This window comes from Anomaloglossus baeobatrachus, unplaced genomic scaffold (assembly GCF_048569485.1).
Source record: "Anomaloglossus baeobatrachus isolate aAnoBae1 unplaced genomic scaffold, aAnoBae1.hap1 Scaffold_342, whole genome shotgun sequence".
NCBI classification, from domain to species: Eukaryota; Metazoa; Chordata; class Amphibia; order Anura; family Aromobatidae; genus Anomaloglossus; species Anomaloglossus baeobatrachus.
This window is the reverse complement of record NW_027442790.1, coordinates 36,254-48,744: the sequence shown is the minus strand read 5'-3', so window position 1 is coordinate 48,744 and position 12,491 is coordinate 36,254. Positions and strand designations below refer to the sequence as shown.

The 12,491-nt window shown below is 51.3% G+C and overlaps 1 pseudogene; it reads left to right on the top strand.

Annotated features, from left to right (window-relative positions):
• Positions 1-913: 913 nt before the first annotated feature.
• Positions 914-1,120, top strand: LOC142271992 (U2 spliceosomal RNA; annotated as a pseudogene).
• Positions 1,121-12,491: the final 11,371 nt, after the last annotated feature.

The following is a 12,491-nucleotide window of genomic DNA, read 5'->3' as shown; positions in this document are numbered from 1 at the left end:
GAGAGGAAATGGCAGCACAGCCAGTGGAGGTGAAGCAAGGGGAGCCTGCAACTAAAGAGTTGAGAGCGTTATCACATGGTGACTGAGCCTGATTGTAACGGGAGCATAGAGGTGCCGATCCTGTCTTACCTGCGTTGGTGTAGAAGTGGGTGTCCTGTGGTGGAGTCAGCTATGTGCAGTGGTGGCCGTGGGTTCTTTTATGTGCGACCGTAGTAATAGCTGCGCCCACTTCCTGTATGGGAGTGGAATGCAGTGAGGGTAATGGAACGCACGCCTGCGCATTTGTGTTTAACGTCGCGCATGTGCAGAACGGAGAAAAGGCTGCGCTCACTTCCTAATGAAAGGGAGTGAGACGCATCTGGGAAGAGAAGGGAAAAGATTAGGGTTTGGGGATGATGAAAGGGCTTTCTACGGGCAAGGATGGCAAAGGGTGGCAGTGACGGAAAGTCAGGCAGCCTGTCCTGTCCTGTCCTGTCCGTCCGTCTTTTTGTATCATGAATTGGAAAGACTGCAAGGGGGAGGGGAGGTGCTTGTGTCCAAAAGGAGGAGTTATTCAGATTCATTGCAGTGGGCGGCGGCTGCAAAAAGCACCATTCTTCTTGTTTTTGCTCTGCAAAACAGCCTTTTCAAGGGTTGGCTTGGGTGACAAAATGTCTTCTGTAGGCGTGGGTTTGTCTCCCTCTCCCTAAGATGTGTCCGGTATAGGCCAGGGTGCCACTCAAGGCCGTAACCAATTCGGGTTATAGCTTCTCGGCCTTTTGGCTAAGATCAAGTGTAGTTTTGGAGGACGCTACCTTGGTCGGTACTGGAAGGTGCCTGGGATTGCACGTCTGCCGGCCTTGAGGAAGTGTGTGCGCCTTCTGGTGACACATAGCCCTCTTGTGCCTGGACGGTTCCCAGGCAACGGGAGGCGATCACCTTTGTTATTTTGAAGTCCTACTGATAAACAGAAAAAAAAAAAAATTAAATCTGTTCTTATCAGTTTAATATCTGATACGTCTCCTCTCTGGGGACCATATATTAAATGGATTTTTAGAACAAGGAGATGGAAAAAATCTTGCTCTGTCCACTGCACGCATTGACCTGGTATTGCAGTACCTCCAGGACCGGTGCACCCCTTCTTAACCCAGTTTCCAAAAGCAGAACTCAATTCACCTGATTCAAATGAGCCCCATTAGTGAATTGAAAGAAAGCAAAAACTTTATATGCACCTCAATTTGGCCAATTCACTTTTCACACTTTCACCCTTTTTTTTATCTTTCACACCTTTTACTTGCTTTATTGATGCAAAAAGCTGTGCCAAATAGCAAACTCATCTCCACTCAACTTGACCAACTCTGCTATGTCCCGTGCAGTATCTTATTCTCAGTCTTATCTAGATCATTTGCAATTGAATAGAATAGATCCCTTTTGGCTGCTTATGACTGTGTAAAATATGTAGTTTTACTGGGCTGGGATGAGAGAATCCATTGAAGCATGGTGTAGGGATTGTGGTTCCTGTGTGCTAAGAAGAGAGGCTGGCACCAGCCAGAAAGCCCCATTGCAGCCAATAATCACTTAATAACTTTTTCAACTTGTCATCATATGGGAGGCCTTCCATTCCTTGTAGTAGTCTAGTTGCCCACCTTTGAACTGACTCTAACTTCTGAATGTCCTTATTAAAATGTGGAGCCCAAAACTGGTTCCCATATTCCAGATGTAGCCTTACAAGTGATTTATAGAGGTGTAACAATACGTTGGGATCACGGGATCTAATCTCCCTTTTTATACACCCTAAAATCTTGTCCCAAGCAGCATTCCATCAGCCTCTGGAAGGTTCCTGGCGCATTGCACAGCTCGAAGGGCATGCTTTTGAACTCGCAGAGACCCATAGGGGTGGCGAAGGCGGTCTTCTCCCGGTCTGCCTCAGCAACGGACACTTGCCAATAGTGACTAGTGAGATCAAGGGTAGAAAAACAATTTGCAGTTCTCAATGCAGCTAGCGATTCCTCAATACGGGGAGTGGTGCCGTCCTTCTTTTTTAACAGGATCAACAGAGCTGCCCAAAGGCTACAACTGTCACGGATAACCCCAGCCGCCTTCATGTTGCTCAACATGTCCTTGGTACACTGGCAATGTGAAGGTGGTATTGGCTTATAGCTCTCTTTGATGGGTGGGTGTGCACCTGTGGGGATGTGGTGTTGGACCCCTTTTATTCCCCCAAAATCTAGCGGGCTTCCCACCGGTAACCCGCTCCCCAGCTTGGATGGATGCTGAGGGAGCCCCTTTTGCCCGCAGGCTCTGGCCCTGGGAACTGTAGCCTTGGCGGTGACTGTGCTTCCCTCTACGGTGTGAGCTGTTGCCTTCAATCGGGTCTTGACTGCTGGGAAACCCTGGAGGTTCCTGTCGCTAACGGATTTGACCGGTTTTACGGCGACTCCTAGCCTGGTCGGGGTCCGTAGGCCCTGCCGGATGGTGCTGGCTTCTCTTCACTCCCCGATCTGGTACCGGCGGGCCACCGCCCATCCCCGGTCCGTACGGTTCACTCCAATCAGCCTCTCCTGCAGAAGGTCACCACCGTCTGCCAACCTTGCTGAGTGCCCGGGCCACACACCCGGACACGGTCAGTCTCCTCTCCTCTTCACTTCTCTAACTCCAAAACTGATCTCTAATCTGACTCCTTTTCCCGCCTCCAGGACTGTGAACTCCTCGGTGGGTGGGATCAACCGCCTGGCCCACCCCCTGGTGTGGACATCAGCCCCTGGAGGAAGGCAACTAGGATTTGTGTTTAGCTTCGGTGTGCCTAGCCGGAGTGTAGAGTGTGTTGGTGTAGTACCTGTGACGACCTGGCTTGTCCAGGGCGCCACATTCCCCTATAGTAAAATGCAGACCGTCCGCAGGCTGCCCGTCCATCACCGGTTTTATTTTCACAACTGAAAAAGAATAAAACGGTAAAACATGTAAAAGCATCATAAACATTTTACAACGGTACAGCTTCCGCTCTTCTCCCACCCAAACAACCTGGCCCTGATGCTGCCCCTAAGAAGCGGGCAGCACCCCTTGACCCCAGTCCAGCACCAAGTTGCCCGAGCGGGTTCTGTGTCTTTCAGGGGGCCCACGTCCAAGGGGACCCCTGAACCCCCGGAGGATCGCCACCGGTTACGGTAGTGGCGGGCCTAGGCCATCCCTTTCCTCCAGGCCCATCCTCCCAAATCAGCCTCTCCGGAGGCGGTAACGGTGTCAAGCCAACAAACATTTTTATTTACATTGCACTAAGTTTGTGGTTGCCCTGCAAGTTCTCGGGCTTGTCCGTAAGCAGTTCCTTACGCAATGGTTGCACAGTCCCTACGGGGACAACAGTTGCCGGCAACGGCCGGTTTAATCACGGTTCAATCAGGTAAACTTCTTTGGTTGATCATCCTTACTTATCATTTAAAACTTTCAAACTGGTACACTCAACACATAAAGCCCCCCCCTTTTAAAGAGTAGTTTCCCTGTACCTAAGTGGGGGTCTACCTAGGTTGGGGCGAGTGGACCTTCGGGGTCCGGTGTCAGTGGTGACAGGTAGTGGGGCAGAGGGAACAGTCAGTTCCTCCTCCCTGCTATCATGTGGGGCAGGCGGAGGCGTAGGGGAGCTGGGTACAGGTACATCCCTGGGCACTGGCTCGCGGTTAACCGTTTCCATCATTTCTTCATCCACGGGTTGTGGGAACAGTATCACTGGAAGGATCACCGCACCGTTCTGTGTAGGCCAGTCTGCTGGAAAATCACCCATCATGGTGTGGATTACCTCTTTTTCCTTCTCCACTGGACTGGGAACTGGAGCCTCATCCGCTACTCTCAATGCTGGTGGGCACTTCTTCAGGTGGTCTCGGGAAACCGTGGCCAAAGTCCCCCCCTGGTCACGGCTGATCTGGTAGGCCTTCCCATTCTCCCATCCTGTGGGCTGGACTAGATACGGGGTTTTTTCCCATTGATCATCCAGCTTGTGGGCCCTTCTTTTCCGCTTCAGCACTACATCCCCAGGTTGGAAGGAACCGGCAGGCGCCTTCTTGTTGAAGCACTGCTCCTGTTGTCCCCGACTCCGGCACAAGTTCTTTTCAACATACTCCTGGACCTGTCGGTACTGTGTCCTCCGCCGAGTGTCCCATTCAGCTGTCGACAGGAGTGCTTCTGAAGCTTCCAAGCCCATTTCCAGATCCACTGGTAGCCGGCCGGGACGAGCTCTCATCAGGTATGCTGGAGTGCATTTCGTAGAGCTGGAAGGGATGTTGTTGTACATATCGACCAGGTCAGGTAGCTTCTCCAGCCACAGGTTCCGCTCTTCCAGTGGTAACGTCTTGAGGAGGCCCAGGACCAAGTGGTTCATCTTTTCACAAATGCCATTGGTTTGGGCGTGGTAAGGCGTGGTCCGGATTTTCTTGCAGCCGTACAACTGGCAGAATTCCTGGAATACCTCTGCTTCAAAGGCCGGACCCTGGTTGGTAAGCACCCTCTCCGGGTACCAATGCGGTCAACAGAAATAAGCCTGGAAAGCCTTAGCAGCGGTGCGGCCGGTTAAGTCCTTAACTGGGACAACCACCAGGAACCTCGAGTAGTGGTCTACGATGGTCAGAGCGTAGGTGTACCCACTTCGACTGGGGGTGAGCTTTACATGGTCAAGGGCAACCAGCTCCAGCGGTTGGTGTGTAATGATCGGGTGTAGGGGTGCCTTCTGGCTGGCCTCGTCCTTCCTTCTCAATGCGCAAGGGCCACATTCTCGGCACCAGGCCTCCACAGATTCCCGCATTCCACTCCAATAGAACCGCTCTCTTAACAACATCTCTAGCTTCTTCCACCCGAAGTGCACTGCACCATCATGGTATGCTTGCAGGACGGTGGGCACGTTAGCCTGGGGAATCACCAGCTGGCGGATCTTCTCGTGAGTCTTTGGATTAATCAGCTCGCGATACAACTTCCCCTGGTGTAGGTATAGCCGGGTCCGTTCTTGCCACAGACGTTGGGCTTCGGCAGGGGCAGCAGGGTCTATCCCAGCAGAACCCTGTTCCACTAGAGTCTTGACCAGGCGGACAGCAGGTGCCTGGTCCTGAGCTTCCTGCCAGTCCTGTCGGGGCAGCGGATCCAGGTTCACCCGTTGTTGGTAGACGTGCACCTTCTCAGTGAATGGCCGGTGAAATGCAGGCAACTCGATCTCTTCGAGGTCATCATCCTCTGGCCCCTCTTCTGACAGGTGGGGCATCCGGGAGAGTGCATTGGCATTGACGTTGGTACGGCCGGCCCGGTACTTGATGGTGAAATCGTAGTTGGCTAACCTGGTCACCCACCGCTGCTCCAACGCGCCCAGCTTGGCCGTATCTAGATGGGTCAGCAGGTTATTGTCTGTGTACGCGGTGAACTTGGCTGCTGCCAGGTAATGGCGGAACCGCTCGGTGATAGCCCACACCAGTGCCAAGAGCTCAAGCTTGAAGGAGATGTAGTTCTCAGGGTTCCTCTCAGTCGGTCGGAGTTTTTCGGCTAGCATAAGCTATTACCTTTTCCCTTCTGTCTTGGACCTGGGATAGAACAGCCCCCAAGCCCACATTGCTGGCGTCGGTGTAGAGGATGAATGGGCGGCTGTAGTCAGGGTACGCTAGGATTTCCTCTCCGGTCAGGGCTGTTCTCAGCTGGCGGAAGGATTCCTCATGCTTTTCTTCCCACACCAATGGGGCTACTAGGGATCTACCACCCTTGGTCTGTCCTACGAGGAGGTCTTGCATGGGGGCAGCCATCTTTGTGTACCCCTTAATGAAGCGACGGTAATATCCCACCAGGCCCAGAAACTGCCTCACTTCCCTCACTGTGGTCGGTCTCGGCCAGTCTTGGATGGCGGTGATCTTCTCGGGGTTGGGGGCGACACCTTCCGCACCAACCACATGTCCTAGGTACTGCACTCTGGGTTTCAGCAGATGACACTTTGAGGGCTTCAACTTCATCCCATACTTGGCAAGGGACGCGAACACCTCGGCTAGGTGCTCCAGGTGGGCTTCATACGTCTGTGAGTACACAATCACATCATCCAAGTACAGCAAAACGGTCCCATAGGCAGTCTTCTCTCGGTCTTCCGGTGCCACGGCCACCTGCCAGTACCCGCTGGTGAGGTCAAGGGTGGAGAAGTAGTTAGCGGTTCTCAGCGAGGCCAGGGACTCTTTGATGCGGGGCAGAGGGTAAGCATCCTTATGCGTTATCTGGTTAATCTTCCGGTAATCCACACACATCCGCATGGTGCCATCCTTCTTCTTAACCAGCACCAACGGAGCGGCCCAGGGACTACAGCTGTCCCTAATAACCCCTGCCTCCTTCATGTTCCTCAACATGTCTTTGGCGCATTGGTAGTGCGCAGGGGGAATAGGCCTGTATCTCTCTTTAATAGGGGAGTGTGTACCGGTAGGGATGTGGTGTTGAACCCCTTTAATCTGCCCAAAATCTAGAGGGTGCTTGCTAAAAACCCGCTCATACTCCTGTACCACCCGGTATACCCCTTCCTTGTGGTGTATGGGGGTATCATCAGTGCCGACATGTAGCTCTCGATACCACTCGCCTAACTCCCCCAGGGATGAGTGGGAACCGGCAGCAGGCGGTGTGACCGGGGGAACGGCTTCATGGATCGTGTGGGGATCTAGAGTGAGCAATTTGGCAAGGGTAGCGTACCGGGTGGTGCATGAATGCACACATATTGGTTTTATAATCTTATTGTATTACTTTATATTCTTATTTCACTTGTGCATATCTCCACCATAATCCTGGCTAAGAAATATAGCTTTTTTTGGGGTACACAGGTAGTAAGGTCTTCTTTCTATTTCTTTAGGGGTGATATAGCCTGGTGGAACTCTAGACCTCTAACATTATATATGCACCCTTTTTCTTTATGGTTCTTGGACACCTTATAACATTCTTCCATACATATATATCTTTCTCATAAATTATAAATAATTAGGCATTTTTATATATTTTATTTACATTTTCATAAATAACTTTTTACAAAGCATGGGGGACATTCTCACATACATATAATTTTCATGTACGCATTCTGAAAATTTACGCATAAACCGTACACACTCCTTTTTGTAACAATTTCTATAACTCATTCGCTGAACTCTCATCCCGGATATTCATTCTTACACCGAATTTCCTGTTATAACACAACATTCATGATTTTTATTCAATTTATTTTTATTTTTTAGGTTTATTAGTAGTGATGAGCGAGTACTAAAAAGCTCGGGTGCTCGAAGCTCGGGCCGAGCCTCCCAAGATACTCGTGTACTCGGCCCGAGCACCGAGCCCAATGTTATCCTATGGGAGACCCGAGTATTTTTGTGAAATGACCACCGGCAGCATGTAGAAACCCTAAAAATGGCACAAAAGTCTCCGAAGAGTGCTCAAATGACATGGCAACAGCATGGGGAAGACCCCTTGAAGCATTTATCACTCAAAAGTCACAGCTGTGAATAATTTTGTCCGCGTTTTACGCCATTTTTACGGACTCACCAGAAAACCTTCCAAAATGACACCAAAATGATTTTTCATAGCGGAAATGTTAAGGGCACATACCCAATAGTGAGATAGAGCTAATGTATGTTACTTTTTGAGATCAATACATGAAAGATTTTACGTAAAACATTGTGTGGCACTCCGATGTCCCTGAGAAGAGACGTACATAAAGGCCTCTGAGTCTAATGTGCCCATTTTGAGGAACTGAGTCTTTGTAGTATTTTCCTTTGCCAGGGCAGTCCAAAATTGTGAGGTTCACCAATGCCCCTGCATACAGACGTGCATGATGGCCTGTAAACCTGAAGTGCCCATTGTAAGGAAGTGGGTCTATTGTAGTATAGCCCTTAGGCAGGGCAGCCAAAAATTGGGAGGCTCCACGTTGTCCCTGGATAGAGACGTGCATGAGGGCCTCAAAACATTAAGTGTCCAGTGTCAGGAAGTGGGTGTATTATAGTATAGCCCTTAGGCAGGGCAGCCAAAAATTGGGAGGCTCCACGTTGTCCCTGGATAGAGACGTGCATGAGGGCCTGTAAACCTGAAGTGCCCATTGGAAGGAAGTGGGTCTTTTGTAGTATAGCCCTTTGGCAGGGCAGCCAAAAATTGGGAGGCTCCACGTTGTCCCTGGATAGAGACGTGCATGAGGGCCTGTAAACCTGAAGTGCCCATTGGAAGGAAGTGGGTCTTTTGTAGTATAGCCCTTTGGCAGGGCAGCCAATAATTGGGAGGCTCCACGTTGTCCCTGGATAGAGACATGCATGAGGGCCTCAAAACATTAAGTGTCCATTGTCAGGAAGTGGGTGTATTATAGTATAGCCCTTAGGCAGGGCAGGCAAAAATTGGGAGGCTCCACGTTGTCCCTGGATAGAGACGTGCATGAGGGCCTGTAAACCTGAAGTGCCCATTGGAAGGAAGTGGGTCTTTTGTAGTATAGCCCTTTGGCAGGGCAGCCAAAAATTGGGAGGCTCCACGTTGTCCCTGGATAGAGACGTGCATGAGGGCCTCAAAACATTAAGTGTCCATTGTCAGGAAGTGGGTGTATTATAGTATAGCCCTTTGGCAGGGCAGCCAAAAATTGGGAGGCTCCACGTTGTCCCTGGATAGAGACGTGCATGAGGGCCTCAAAACATTAAGTGTCCATTGTCAGGAAGTGGGTGTATTATAGTATAGCCCTTAGGCAGGGCAGCCAAAAATTGGGAGGCTCCACGTTGTCCCTGGATAGAGACGTGCATGAGGGCCTCAAAACATTAAGTGTCCATTGTCAGGAAGTGGGTCTTTTGTAGTATAGCCCTTTGGCAGGGCAGCCAAAAATTGGGAGGCTCCACGTTGTCCCTGGATAGAGACGTGCATGAGGGCCTCAAAACATTAAGTGTCCATTGTCAGGAAGTGGGTGTATTATAGTATAGCCCTTAGGCAGGGCAGCCAAAAATTGGGAGGCTCCACGTTGTCCCTGGATAGAGACGTGCATGAGGGCCTCAAAACATTAAGTGTCCATTGTCAGGAAGTGGGTCTTTTGTAGTATAGCCCTTTGGCAGGGCAGCCAAAAATTGGGAGGCTCCACGTTGTCCCTGGATAGAGACGTGCATGAGGGCCTCAAAACATTAAGTGTCCATTGTCAGGAAGTGGGTGTATTATAGTATAGCCCTTTGGCAGGGCAGCCAAAAATTGGGAGGCTCCACGTTGTCCCTGCATAGAGACGTGCATGAGGGCCTCAAAACATTGTTCCCATTGCAAAGGAGCGGGTCTCCTGTCGTTGTAATGTCCATTCTGCAAAGAATGGGCGAAAAAATTTACCACTGGGGGTATACCTGAAACAAAGGCCTAACTCTTGTAACGGTCATCATGGTGGCGCATGAGGAGAAGGAGGAGCAGTCCAGCGATTATCCAAAGTCCAGAAGTGTGTACCCATGGGTGACTGGAGGTACATGGCAAATTCCCGTTACAAACTTTAAATTCCGCTCTCATTTGCTGGTGGTGTGGTGAAGTCTGGCCCAATCCAACCCTTGTTCATCTTGATCAGAGTCAGCCTGTCAGCATTTTCAGTTGACAGGCGGGTGCGTTTATCTGTAATGATTCCACCTGCGGCACTAAAAACACGCTCTGACAAAACGCTAGCGGCAGGGCAGGCCAGGACTTCCAAGGCGTAGAGAGCCAATTCATGCCACGTGTCCACCTTGGATACCCAATAATTGTAAGGCACAGAGGAATGTCGGAGTACAGTTGTTCGATCTGCAAGGTACTCCTTGAGCATCTGGGCAAACTTAGGATTTCTTGTGGCACTACCCCGCACCTCAGGGGCTGTGGTACGTGAGGGGCTGAGAAAACTGTCCCACATCTTAAAGACTGTTCCCCTACCTCTGGCGGATTGGACTTGTGCCTCTCTCGGCTGTACGCCTTGGTTGTCCACTGATTCCTGACCTATGCCGCTAGCGTTTTGTGAGGGGAATGCTTTGCCTACTTCCGTGACTATGGCCTTCCGGAACTGCTGCATTTTGGTTGACCTCTCCGCCTCGGGAATAAGAGACATAAAGTTCTCCTTGTAGCGTGGGTCTAACAGTGTTACCAACCAGTAATGATTGTCGGCCAAGATGTTCTTAACGCGAGGGTCACGAGACAGGCAGCTTACCATAAAGTCAGCCATGTGCGCCAGACTCTTAACAGCCAGGACTTCAGTAGCCTGACCAACACGTTGACTGAACATGCTGTCCTCCTCCTCCTCCTCCTCCTCCTCATCTACCCTGTCCTCTGGCCAGCCACGCTGAACCGAGGATATGACTGGTGTGCATGTCATATCCTCAATTTGGCCGGAGATTTGCTCCATGTCTTCATCCTCCTCCTCGTCATAGTCCTCCACTGCACGTTGTGATGAGACGAGGCTGGGCTGTGTGTCATCACCCACACCCACTACTGTTTCTTGCTGCAACTCATCGCGCTCCGCCTGCAATGCATCATGTTTGGTTTTGAGCAGAGACCGTTTTAGAAGGCAGAGTAGCGGTATGGTGACGCTAATAATGGCGTCATCACCACTCACCATCTTGGTGGAGTCCTCAAAGTTTTGGAGGATGGTACATAGGTCGGACATCCATCTCCACTCCTCAGGTGTTATGTGTGGAGTTTGACCCATTTCCCGACGGCTTAGGTGATGCAGGTACTCAACAACTGCCCTCTTCTGCTCACATATCCTGACCAACATGTGCAGAGTTGAATTCCAACGCGTGGGGACATCACACACCAGTCTGTGAGCCGGAAGATGCAAACTGCGCTGAAAGCCGGCAAGGCCGGCTGAAGCAGTAGGTGACTTTCGAAAATGTGCAGACAGGCGGCGAACTTTTACCAGCAGATCAGACAGCTCTGGGTATGACTTTAGAAACCGCTGAACCACGAGGTTGAGCACATGGGCCACGCATGGAACATGTGTCAGCTGGCCTCGCCTCAAAGCCGCCACCAGGTTCCGGCCATTGTCACACACGACCTTTCCTGGCTTTAGGTTCAGAGGTGTGAGCCAGTGATCTGCCTGCTGTTTCAGAGCTGTCCACAGCTCTTCTGCATTGTGGGGTTTGTCACCTATGCAGATTAGCTTCGGCACAGCCTGTTGCCGCTTCGCCGAGGCAGTGCTGCAGTGCTTCCAGCTTGGGACTGGTGTGGAGGGTACAGTGGATGAGGATGCGCAGGAGGAGGAGGAGGCTGAAGAGCATGACATTCCGGAGCTGTAGAGTGTGGGTGAAACACTGACTGAGGTAGGGCCTGCAAACCTTGGTGTGGGAAGGACGTGTTCCGTCCCTCGCTCAGACTGGGTCCCAGCTTCCACAATATTAACCCAGTGTGCCGTCAACGAGATGTAGCGGCCTTGCCCACAAGCACTTGTCCACGTGTCTGTGGTTAGGTGGACTTTGGGTGAAACAGCGTTGTTCAGGGCACGTGTGATGTTTTGTGACACGTGGTTATGCAACGCGGGGACGGCACACCGGGAGAAATAGTGGCGGCTGGGGACCGAGTAACGTGGGACAGCTGCCGCCATCAGGTCGCGGAATGCTTCTGTGTCCACCAGCCTAAAAGGCAACATTTCCAGCGCAAGCAGTCGCGAAATGTTAGCATTTAGAACTGTGGCATGTGGGGTGTTGGCAGTGTATTTGCGCCTGCGTTCAAAGGTTTGCTGAATGGATAACTGAACGCTGCGCTGGGACAAGGACGTGCTTGATGATGGTGTTATTTCTGAGTAGGCAACTGCAGGTGCAGGACCGGAGGAGGCTTGTTCGCAGGCAGCATGGACAGGGGATTGGCTCGCATGCACAACCAGCGAAGACGTAGCAGTGACATTAGCAAGCACTGCTCCTCGACTCTGTTGTACTTCCCACAAAGTCGGGTGCTTGGCTGACATGTGCCTGATCATGCTGGTGGTGGTCAGGCTGCTAGTTTTGGTACCCCTGCTGATGCTGGCACGGCAGGTGTTGCAAATGGCCTTTTTAGAATCATCTGGATCCAACTTAAAAAACTGCCAGACTCGGGAAGACCTAACATTTGTACAGGCACCTTGTGTCGTGTTGTTGTTCCGGGGAACGGTTGCCTGACTTCTGCCTGGAGCCACCACCCTGCTTCTTACTGCCTGTTGGGATGCTACGCCTCCCTCCCCCTGTGCACTGCTGTCCTCGCTCTGCATATCCTCCTGCCAGGTTGGGTCAGTTACTGGATCATCCACCACGTCGTCTTCCTTTTCCGCACACTGCTCCTCCTCCTGACTTCCTGACAATTGTGTCTCATCATCGTCCACCCCTTGTTGAGACACGTTGCCAACTTCGTGAGAACGTGGCTGCTCAAATATTTGGCCATCTGTACATACGATCTCCTCATGACCCACTTCAACATGAGCTGGCGAGAGGCCAGAATGTGCGAATGGAAACGTGAACAGCTCTTCCGAGTGTCCAAGTGTGGGATCATTAATGTCCGAGGACGTGTACTCAGCCTTGTGGTAGGAAGGAGGATCAGGTTCT